Source organism: Phyllobates terribilis, unplaced genomic scaffold, assembly GCF_046119375.1.
Source record: "Phyllobates terribilis strain yellow unplaced genomic scaffold, ASM4611937v1 Scaffold_2__4_contigs__length_985480577, whole genome shotgun sequence".
NCBI classification, from domain to species: domain Eukaryota; kingdom Metazoa; phylum Chordata; class Amphibia; order Anura; family Dendrobatidae; genus Phyllobates; species Phyllobates terribilis.
The window spans coordinates 523,355,356-523,367,618 of record NW_027362762.1 but is presented as its reverse complement, the minus strand read 5'-3'; positions in this window follow the sequence as shown (position 1 = coordinate 523,367,618).

Genomic DNA, 12,263 nt, shown 5'->3' with positions numbered 1-12,263 from the left:
CTTGTGTAGGCCCGACATCCCAGTGTGGTTTCGCAGTACCACGGGTCAAATCGCTGTACTATCCAGTTTTGGGCCGTTGGTATCTAAAAAAAAAGCAGTTTGAGTGTGTCGCTCACTGTTCAGCCGCAAATATCTCTATTTAAAAAAGTGTGGTATACCCCAGTAAACAATAACTGTGGTTTTGCCATCCCACGGTAAAAAATCTCTATTATTCAGCTTTTGGCAGTTTTTTCCGTAAAGAAAAACAGTAGTGTCTCCTGACTCTTGTGACACAAAAATATATCTGTTGAAAATTGTCTTGTATAGGCCCGACATCCCATTGTGGTTTCGCAGTTCCACGGGTCAAATCGCTGTACTATCCAGTTTTGGGCCTTTGGTATCTAAAAAAAAAGCAGTTTGAGTGTGTCGCTCACTGTTCAGCCGCAAATATCTCTATTTAAAAAAGTGTGGTATACCCCAGTAAACAATAACTGTGGTTTTGCCATCCCACGGTAAAAAATCTCTATTATTCAGCTTTTGGTAGTTTTTCCATAAAGAAATAAAGTAGTGTCTCCTGACTGTTGTGACACAAAAATATAACTGTTGAAAATAGTCTTGTGTAGGCCCGACATCCCAGTGTGGTTTCGCAGTTCCATGGGTCAAATCGCTGTACTATCCAGTTTTGAGCCTATGGTATCTAAAAAAAAAGCAGTTTGAGTGTGTCGCTCACTGTTCAGCCGCAAATATCTCTATTTAAAAAAGTGTGGTATACCCCAGTAAACAATAACTGTGGTTTTGCCATCCCACGGTAAAAAATCTCTATTATTCAGGTTTTGGTATATTTTCCGTAAAGAAAAATAGTAGTGTCTCCTGACTGTTGTGACACAAAAATATATCTGTTGAAAATAGTCTTGTATAGGCCCGACATCCCAGTGTGGTTTCGCAGTTCCATGGGTCAAATCGCTGTACTATCCAGTTTTGGGCCTTTGGTATCTAAAAAAAAAAGCAGTTTGAGTGTGTCGCTCACTGTTCAGCCGCAAATATCTCTATTTAAAAAAGTGTGGTATACCCCAGTAAACAATAACTGTGGTTTTGCCATCCCACTGTAAAAAATCTCTATTATTCAGCTTTGGGAATTTTTTTTCTGTAAAGAAAAACAGTAGTGTCTCCTGATTGTTGTGACACAAAAATATATCTGTTGAAAATAGTCTTGTGTAGGCCCGACATCCCAGTGTGGTTTCGCAGTACCACGGGTCAAATCGCTGTACTATCCAGTTTTGGGTCATTGGTATCTAAAAAAAAAGCAGTTTGAGTGTGTCGCTCACTGTTCAGCCGCAAATATCTCTATTTAAAAAAGTGTGGTATACCCCAGTAAACAATAACTGTGGTTTTGCCATCCCACGGTAAAAAATCTCTATTATTCAGCTTTTGGCAGTTTTTTCCGTAAAGAAAAACAGTAGTGTCTCCTGACTCTTGTGACACAAAAATATATCTGTTGAAAATTGTCTTGTATAGGCCCGACATCCCATTGTGGTTTCGCAGTTCCACGGGTCAAATCGCTGTACTATCCAGTTTTGGGCCTTTGGTATCTAAAAAAAAAGCAGTTTGAGTGTGTCGCTCACTGTTCAGCCGCAAATATCTCTATTTAAAAAAGTGTGGTATACCCCAGTAAACAATAACTGTGGTTTTGCCATCCCACGGTAAAAAATCTCTATTATTCAGCTTTTGGTAGTTTTTCCATAAAGAAATAAAGTAGTGTCTCCTGACTGTTGTGACACAAAAATATATCTGTTGAAAATAGTCTTGTGTAGGCCCGACATCCCAGTGTGGTTTCGCAGTTCCATGGGTCAAATCGCTGTACTATCCAGTTTTGAGCCTATGGTATCTAAAAAAAAAGCAGTTTGAGTGTGTCGCTCACTGTTCAGCCGCAAATATCTCTATTTAAAAAAGTGTGGTATACCCCAGTAAACAATAACTGTGGTTTTGCCATCCCACGGTAAAAAATCTCTATTATTCAGGTTTTGGTATATTTTCCGTAAAGAAAAACAGTAGTGTCTCCTGACTGTTGTGACACAAAAATATATATGTTGAAAATAGTCTTGTATAGGCCCGACATCCCAGTGTGGTTTCGCAGTTCCATGGGTCAAATCGCTGTACTATCAAGTTTTGGGCCATTGGTATCTAAAAAAAAAGCAGTTTGAGTGTGTCGCTCACTGTTCAGCCGCAAATATCTCTATTTAAAAAAGTTTGGTATACCCCAGTAAACAATAACTGTGGTTTTGCCATCCCACTGTAAAAAATCTCTATTATTCAGCTTTGGGTAGTTTTTTTCTGTAAAGAAAAACAGTAGTGTCTCCTGATTGTTGTGACACAAAAATATATCTGTTGAAAATAGTCTTGTGTAGGCCCGACATCCCAGTGTGGTTTCGCAGTACCACGGGTCAAATCGCTGTACTATCCAGTTTTGGGCCATTGGTATCTAAAAAAAAAGCAGTTTGAGTGTGTCGCTCACTGTTCAGCCGCAAATATCTCTATTTAAAAAAGTGTGGTATACCCCAGTAAACAATAACTGTGGTTTTGCCATCCCACGGTAAAAAATCTGTATTATTCAGGTTTTGGTATATTTTCCGTAAAGAAAAACAGTAGTGTCTCCTGACTGTTGTGACACAAAAATATATCTGTTGAAAATAGTCTTGTGTAGGCCCGACATCCCAGTGTGGTTTCGCAGTTCCATGGGTCAAATCGCTGTACTATCCAGTTTTGGGCCGTTGGTATCTAAAAAAAAAGCAGTTTGAGTGTGTCGCTCACTGTTCAGCCGCAAATATCTCTATTTAAAAAAGTGTGGTATACCCCAGTAAACAATAGCTGTGATTTTGCCATCCCACGGTAAAAAATCTGTATTATTCAGGTTTTGGTATATTTTCCGTAAAGAAAAACAGTAGTGTCTCTTGACTGTTGTGACACAAAAATATATCTGTTGTAAATAGTCTTGTATAGGCCCGACATCCCAGTGTGGTTTCGCAGTTCCACGGGTCAAATCGCTGTACTATCCAGTTTTGGGCCTTTGGTATCTAAAAAAAAAGCAGTTTGAGTGTGTCGCTCACTGTTCAGCCGCAAATATCTCTATTTAAAAAAGTGTGGTATACCCCAGTAAATAATAACTGTGGTTTTGCCATCCCACGGTAAAAAATCTCTATTATTCAGGTTTTGGTATATTTTCCATAAAGAAAAACAGTAGTGTCTCCTGACTGTTGTGACACAAAAATATATCTGTTGAAAATAGTCTTGTGTAGGCCCGACATCCCAGTGTGGTTTCGCAGTACCACGGGTCAAATCGCTGTACTATCCAGTTTTGGGCCGTTGGTATCTAAAAAAAAAGCAGTTTAAGTGTGTCGCTCACTGTTCAGCCGCAAATATCTCTATTTAAAAAAGTGTGGTATACCCCAGTAAACAATAACTGTGGTTTTGCCATCCCACGGTAAAAAATCTCTATTATTCAGCTTTTGGTAGTTTTTCCATAAAGAAATAAAGTAGTGTCTCCTGACTGTTGTGACACAAAAATATATCTGTTGAAAATAGTCTTGTGTAGGCCCGACATCCCAGTGTGGTTTCGCAGTTCCATGGGTCAAATCGCTGTACTATCCAGTTTTGAGCCTATGGTATCTAAAAAAAAAGCAGTTTGAGTGTGTCGCTCACTGTTCAGCCGCAAATATCTCTATTTAAAAAAGTGTGGTATACCCCAGTAAACAATAACTGTGGTTTTGCCATCCCACGGTAAAAAATCTCTATTATTCAGGTTTTGGTATATTTTCCGTAAAGAAAAACAGTAGTGTCTCCTGACTGTTGTGACACAAAAATATATATGTTGAAAATAGTCTTGTATAGGCCCGACATCCCAGTGTGGTTTCGCAGTTCCATGGGTCAAATCGCTGTACTATCAAGTTTTGGGCCATTGGTATCTAAAAAAAAAGCAGTTTGAGTGTGTCGCTCACTGTTCAGCCGCAAATATCTCTATTTAAAAAAGTTTGGTATACCCCAGTAAACAATAACTGTGGTTTTGCCATCCCACTGTAAAAAATCTCTATTATTCAGCTTTGGGTAGTTTTTTTCTGTAAAGAAAAACAGTAGTGTCTCCTGATTGTTGTGACACAAAAATATATCTGTTGAAAATAGTCTTGTGTAGGCCCGACATCCCAGTGTGGTTTCGCAGTACCACGGGTCAAATCGCTGTACTATCCAGTTTTGGGCCATTGGTATCTAAAAAAAAAGCAGTTTGAGTGTGTCGCTCACTGTTCAGCCGCAAATATCTCTATTTAAAAAAGTGTGGTATACCCCAGTAAACAATAACTGTGGTTTTGCCATCCCACGGTAAAAAATCTGTATTATTCAGGTTTTGGTATATTTTCCGTAAAGAAAAACAGTAGTGTCTCCTGACTGTTGTGACACAAAAATATATCTGTTGAAAATAGTCTTGTGTAGGCCCGACATCCCAGTGTGGTTTCGCAGTTCCATGGGTCAAATCGCTGTACTATCCAGTTTTGGGCCGTTGGTATCTAAAAAAAAAGCAGTTTGAGTGTGTCGCTCACTGTTCAGCCGCAAATATCTCTATTTAAAAAAGTGTGGTATACCCCAGTAAACAATAGCTGTGATTTTGCCATCCCACGGTAAAAAATCTGTATTATTCAGGTTTTGGTATATTTTCCGTAAAGAAAAACAGTAGTGTCTCTTGACTGTTGTGACACAAAAATATATCTGTTGTAAATAGTCTTGTATAGGCCCGACATCCCAGTGTGGTTTCGCAGTTCCACGGGTCAAATCGCTGTACTATCCAGTTTTGGGCCTTTGGTATCTAAAAAAAAAGCAGTTTGAGTGTGTCGCTCACTGTTCAGCCGCAAATATCTCTATTTAAAAAAGTGTGGTATACCCCAGTAAATAATAACTGTGGTTTTGCCATCCCACGGTAAAAAATCTCTATTATTCAGGTTTTGGTATATTTTCCATAAAGAAAAACAGTAGTGTCTCCTGACTGTTGTGACACAAAAATATATCTGTTGAAAATAGTCTTGTGTAGGCCCGACATCCCAGTGTGGTTTCGCAGTACCACGGGTCAAATCGCTGTACTATCCAGTTTTGGGCCGTTGGTATCTAAAAAAAAAGCAGTTTAAGTGTGTCGCTCACTGTTCAGCCGCAAATATCTCTATTTAAAAAAGTGTGGTATACCCCAGTAAACAATAACTGTGGTTTTGCCATCCCGCGGTAAAAAATCTCTATTATTCAGGTTTTGGTATATTTTCCATAAAGAAAAACAGTAGTGTCTCCTGACTGTTGTGACACAAAAATATATCTGTTGAAAATAGTCTTGTGTAGGCCCGACATCCCAGTGTGGTTTCGCAGTTCCATGGGTCAAATCGCTGTACTATCCAGTTTTGGGCCTTTGGTATCTAAAAAAAAAGCAGTTTGAGTGTGTCGCTCACTGTTCAGCCGCAAATATCTCTATTTAAAAAAGTGTGGTATACCCCAGTAAACAATAACTGTGGTTTTGCCATCCCACTGTAAAAAATCTCTATTATTCAGCTTTGGGTAGTTTTTTTCTGTAAAGAAAAACAGTAGTGTCTCCTGATTGTTGTGACACAAAAATATATCTGTTGAAAATAGTCTTGTGTAGACCCGACATCCCAGTGTGGTTTCGTAGTACCACGGGTCAAATCGCTGTACTATCCAGTTTTGGGCCGTTGGTATCTAAAAAAAAAAGCAGTTTGAGTGTGTCGCTCACTGTTCAGCCGCAAATATCTCTATTTAAAAAAGTGTGGTATACCCCAGTAAACAATAACTGTGGTTTTGCCATCCCACGGTAAAAAAATCTTCATTATTCAGCTTTTGGTAGTTTTTCCGTAAAGAAATACAGTAGTGTCTCCTGACTGTTGTGACACAAAAATATATCTGTTGAAAATAGTCTTGTGTAGGCCCGACATCCCAGTGTGGTTTCGCAGTTCCACGGGTCAAATCGCTGTACTATCCAGTTTTGGGCCTTTGGTATCTAAAAAAAAAGCAGTTTGAGTGTGTCGCTCACTGTTCAGCCGCAAATATCTCTATTTAAAAAAGTGTGGTATACCCCAGTAAACAATAACTGTGGTTTTGCCATCCCACGGTAAAAAATCTCTATTATTCAGCTTTTGGCAGTTTTTTCCGTAAAGAAAAACAGTAGTGTCTCCTGACTCTTGTGACACAAAAATATATCTGTTGAAAATTGTCTTGTATAGGCCCGACATCCCATTGTGGTTTCGCAGTTCCACGGGTCAAATCGCTGTACTATCCAGTTTTGGGCCTTTGGTATCTAAAAAAAAAGCAGTTTGAGTGTGTCGCTCACTGTTCAGCCGCAAATATCTCTATTTAAAAAAGTGTGGTATACCCCAGTAAACAATAACTGTGGTTTTGCCATCCCACGGTAAAAAATCTCTATTATTCAGCTTTTGGTAGTTTTTCCATAAAGAAATAAAGTAGTGTCTCCTGACTGTTGTGACACAAAAATATATCTGTTGAAAATAGTCTTGTGTAGGCCCGACATCCCAGTGTGGTTTCGCAGTTCCATGGGTCAAATCGCTGTACTATCCAGTTTTGGGCCTTTGGTATCTAAAAAAAAAGCAGTTTGAGTGTGTCGCTCACTCTTCAGCCGCAAATATCTCTATTTAAAAAAGTGTGGTATACCCCAGTAAACAATAACTGTGGTTTTGCCATCCCACGGTAAAAAATCTCTATTATTCAGGTTTTGGTATATTTTCCGTAAAGAAAAACAGTAGTGTCTCCTGACTGTTGTGACACAAAAATATATCTGTTGAAAATAGTCTTGTGTAGGCCCGACATCCCAGTGTGGTTTCGCAGTACCACGGGTCAAATCGCTGTACTATCCAGTTTTGGGCCTTTGGTATCTAAAAAAAAAGCAGTTTGAGTGTGTCGCTCACTGTTCAGCCGCAAATATCTCTATTTAAAAAAGTGTGGTATACCCCAGTAAACAATAACTGTGGTTTTGCCATCCCACGGTAAAAAATCTCTATTATTCAGGTTTTGGTATATTTTCCATAAAGAAAAACAGTAGTGTCTCCTGACAGTTGTGACACAAAAATATATCTGTTGAAAATAGTCTTGTGTAGGCCCGACATCCCAGTGTGGTTTCGCAGTACCACGGGTCAAATCGCTGTACTATCCAGTTTTGGGCCGTTGGTATCTAAAAAAAAAGCAGTTTGAGTGTGTCGCTCACTGTTCAGCCGCAAATATCTCTATTTAAAAAAGTGTGGTATACCCCAGTAAACAATAACTGTGGTTTTGCCATCCCACGGTAAAAAATCTCTATTATTCAGCTTTTGGCAGTTTTTTCCGTAAAGAAAAACAGTAGTGTCTCCTGACTCTTGTGACACAAAAATATATCTGTTGAAAATTGTCTTGTATAGGCCCGACATCCCATTGTGGTTTCGCAGTTCCACGGGTCAAATCGCTGTACTATCCAGTTTTGGGCCTTTGGTATCTAAAAAAAAAGCAGTTTGAGTGTGTCGCTCACTGTTCAGCCGCAAATATCTCTATTTAAAAAAGTGTGGTATACCCCAGTAAACAATAACTGTGGTTTTGCCATCCCACGGTAAAAAATCTCTATTATTCAGCTTTTGGTAGTTTTTCCATAAAGAAATAAAGTAGTGTCTCCTGACTGTTGTGACACAAAAATATAACTGTTGAAAATAGTCTTGTGTAGGCCCGACATCCCAGTGTGGTTTCGCAGTTCCATGGGTCAAATCGCTGTACTATCCAGTTTTGAGCCTATGGTATCTAAAAAAAAAGCAGTTTGAGTGTGTCGCTCACTGTTCAGCCGCAAATATCTCTATTTAAAAAAGTGTGGTATACCCCAGTAAACAATAACTGTGGTTTTGCCATCCCACGGTAAAAAATCTCTATTATTCAGGTTTTGGTATATTTTCCGTAAAGAAAAATAGTAGTGTCTCCTGACTGTTGTGACACAAAAATATATCTGTTGAAAATAGTCTTGTATAGGCCCGACATCCCAGTGTGGTTTCGCAGTTCCATGGGTCAAATCGCTGTACTATCCAGTTTTGGGCCTTTGGTATCTAAAAAAAAAAGCAGTTTGAGTGTGTCGCTCACTGTTCAGCCGCAAATATCTCTATTTAAAAAAGTGTGGTATACCCCAGTAAACAATAACTGTGGTTTTGCCATCCCACTGTAAAAAATCTCTATTATTCAGCTTTGGGTAGTTTTTTTCTGTAAAGAAAAACAGTAGTGTCTCCTGATTGTTGTGACACAAAAATAAATCTGTTGAAAATAGTCTTGTGTAGGCCCGACATCCCAGTGTGGTTTCGCAGTACCACGGGTCAAATCGCTGTACTATCCAGTTTTGGGCCGTTGGTATCTAAAAAAAAAGCAGTTTGAGTGTGTCGCTCACTGTTCAGCCGCAAATATCTCTATTTAAAAAAGTGTGGTATACCCCAGTAAACCATAACTGTGGTTTTGCCATCCCACGGTAAAAAATCTCTATTATTCAGCTTTTGGCAGTTTTTTCCGTAAAGAAAAACAGTAGTGTCTCCTGACTCTTGTGACACAAAAATATATCTGTTGAAAATAGTCTTGTATAGGCCCGACATCCCAGTGTGGTTTCGCAGTTCCACGGGTGAAATCGCTGTACTATCCAGTTTTGGGCCTTTGGTATCTAAAAAAAAAGCAGTTTGAGTGTGTCGCTCACTGTTCAGCCACAAATATCTCTATTTAAAAAAGTGTGGTATACCCCAGTAAACAATAACTGTGGTTTTGCCATCCCATGGTAAAAAATCTCTATTATTCAGCTTTTGGTAGTTTTTTTCTGTAAAGAAAAACAGTAGTGTCTCCTGATTGTTGTGACACAAAAATATATCTGTTGAAAATAGTCTTGTGTAGGCCCGACATCCCAGTGTGGTTTCACAGTTCCATGGGTCAAATCGCTGTACTATCCAGTTTTGAGCCTATGGTATCTAAAAAAAAAGCAGTTTGAGTGTGTCGCTCACTGTTCAGCCGCAAATATCTCTATTTAAAAAAGTGTGGTATACCCCAGTAAACAATAACTGTGGTTTTGCCATCCCACGGTAAAAAATCTCTATTATTCAGGTTTTGGTATATTTTCCGTAAAGAAAAACAGTAGTGTCTCCTGACTGTTGTGACACAAAAATATATCTGTTGAAAATAGTCTTGTATAGGCCCGACATCCCAGTGTGGTTTCGCAGTTCCATGGGTCAAATCGCTGTACTATCCAGTTTTGGGCCTTTGGTATCTAAAAAAAAAGCAGTTTGAGTGTGTCGCTCACTCTTCAGCCGCAAATATCTCTATTTAAAAAAGTGTGGTATACCCCAGTAAACAATAACTGTGGTTTTGCCATCCCACGGTAAAAAATCTCTATTATTCAGGTTTTGGTATATTTTCCGTAAAGAAAAACAGTAGTGTCTCCTGACTGTTGTGACACAAAAATATATCTGTTGAAAATAGTCTTGTGTAGGCCCGACATCCCAGTGTGGTTTCGCAGTACCACGGGTCAAATCGCTGTACTATCCAGTTTTGGGCCTTTGGTATCTAAAAAAAAAGCAGTTTGAGTGTGTCGCTCACTGTTCAGCCGCAAATATCTCTATTTAAAAAAGTGTGGTATACCCCAGTAAACAATAACTGTGGTTTTGCCATCCCACGGTAAAAAATCTCTATTATTCAGGTTTTGGTATATTTTCCATAAAGAAAAACAGTAGTGTCTCCTGACAGTTGTGACACAAAAATATATCTGTTGAAAATAGTCTTGTGTAGGCCCGACATCCCAGTGTGGTTTCGCAGTACCACGGGTCAAATCGCTGTACTATCCAGTTTTGGGCCGTTGGTATCTAAAAAAAAAGCAGTTTGAGTGTGTCGCTCACTGTTCAGCCGCAAATATCTCTATTTAAAAAAGTGTGGTATACCCCAGTAAACAATAACTGTGGTTTTGCCATCCCACGGTAAAAAATCTCTATTATTCAGCTTTTGGCAGTTTTTTCCGTAAAGAAAAACAGTAGTGTCTCCTGACTCTTGTGACACAAAAATATATCTGTTGAAAATTGTCTTGTATAGGCCCGACATCCCATTGTGGTTTCGCAGTTCCACGGGTCAAATCGCTGTACTATCCAGTTTTGGGCCTTTGGTATCTAAAAAAAAAGCAGTTTGAGTGTGTCGCTCACTGTTCAGCCGCAAATATCTCTATTTAAAAAAGTGTGGTATACCCCAGTAAACAATAACTGTGGTTTTGCCATCCCACGGTAAAAAATCTCTATTATTCAGCTTTTGGTAGTTTTTCCATAAAGAAATAAAGTAGTGTCTCCTGACTGTTGTGACACAAAAATATAACTGTTGAAAATAGTCTTGTGTAGGCCCGACATCCCAGTGTGGTTTCGCAGTTCCATGGGTCAAATCGCTGTACTATCCAGTTTTGAGCCTATGGTATCTAAAAAAAAAGCAGTTTGAGTGTGTCGCTCACTGTTCAGCCGCAAATATCTCTATTTAAAAAAGTGTGGTATACCCCAGTAAACAATAACTGTGGTTTTGCCATCCCACGGTAAAAAATCTCTATTATTCAGGTTTTGGTATATTTTCCGTAAAGAAAAATAGTAGTGTCTCCTGACTGTTGTGACACAAAAATATATCTGTTGAAAATAGTCTTGTATAGGCCCGACATCCCAGTGTGGTTTCGCAGTTCCATGGGTCAAATCGCTGTACTATCCAGTTTTGGGCCTTTGGTATCTAAAAAAAAAAGCAGTTTGAGTGTGTCGCTCACTGTTCAGCCGCAAATATCTCTATTTAAAAAAGTGTGGTATACCCCAGTAAACAATAACTGTGGTTTTGCCATCCCACTGTAAAAAATCTCTATTATTCAGCTTTGGGAATTTTTTTTCTGTAAAGAAAAACAGTAGTGTCTCCTGATTGTTGTGACACAAAAATATATCTGTTGAAAATAGTCTTGTGTAGGCCCGACATCCCAGTGTGGTTTCGCAGTACCACGGGTCAAATCGCTGTACTATCCAGTTTTGGGTCATTGGTATCTAAAAAAAAAGCAGTTTGAGTGTGTCGCTCACTGTTCAGCCGCAAATATCTCTATTTAAAAAAGTGTGGTATACCCCAGTAAACAATAACTGTGGTTTTGCCATCCCACGGTAAAAAATCTCTATTATTCAGCTTTTGGCAGTTTTTTCCGTAAAGAAAAACAGTAGTGTCTCCTGACTCTTGTGACACAAAAATATATCTGTTGAAAATTGTCTTGTATAGGCCCGACATCCCATTGTGGTTTCGCAGTTCCACGGGTCAAATCGCTGTACTATCCAGTTTTGGGCCTTTGGTATCTAAAAAAAAAGCAGTTTGAGTGTGTCGCTCACTGTTCAGCCGCAAATATCTCTATTTAAAAAAGTGTGGTATACCCCAGTAAACAATAACTGTGGTTTTGCCATCCCACGGTAAAAAATCTCTATTATTCAGCTTTTGGTAGTTTTTCCATAAAGAAATAAAGTAGTGTCTCCTGACTGTTGTGACACAAAAATATATCTGTTGAAAATAGTCTTGTGTAGGCCCGACATCCCAGTGTGGTTTCGCAGTTCCATGGGTCAAATCGCTGTACTATCCAGTTTTGAGCCTATGGTATCTAAAAAAAAAGCAGTTTGAGTGTGTCGCTCACTGTTCAGCCGCAAATATCTCTATTTAAAAAAGTGTGGTATACCCCAGTAAACAATAACTGTGGTTTTGCCATCCCACGGTAAAAAATCTCTATTATTCAGGTTTTGGTATATTTTCCGTAAAGAAAAACAGTAGTGTCTCCTGACTGTTGTGACACAAAAATATATATGTTGAAAATAGTCTTGTATAGGCCCGACATCCCAGTGTGGTTTCGCAGTTCCATGGGTCAAATCGCTGTACTATCAAGTTTTGGGCCATTGGTATCTAAAAAAAAAGCAGTTTGAGTGTGTCGCTCACTGTTCAGCCGCAAATATCTCTATTTAAAAAAGTTTGGTATACCCCAGTAAACAATAACTGTGGTTTTGCCATCCCACTGTAAAAAATCTCTATTATTCAGCTTTGGGTAGTTTTTTTCTGTAAAGAAAAACAGTAGTGTCTCCTGATTGTTGTGACACAAAAATATATCTGTTGAAAATAGTCTTGTGTAGGCCCGACATCCCAGTGTGGTTTCGCAGTACCACGGGTCAAATCGCTGTACTATCCAGTTTTGGGCCATTGGTATCTAAAAAAAAAGCAGT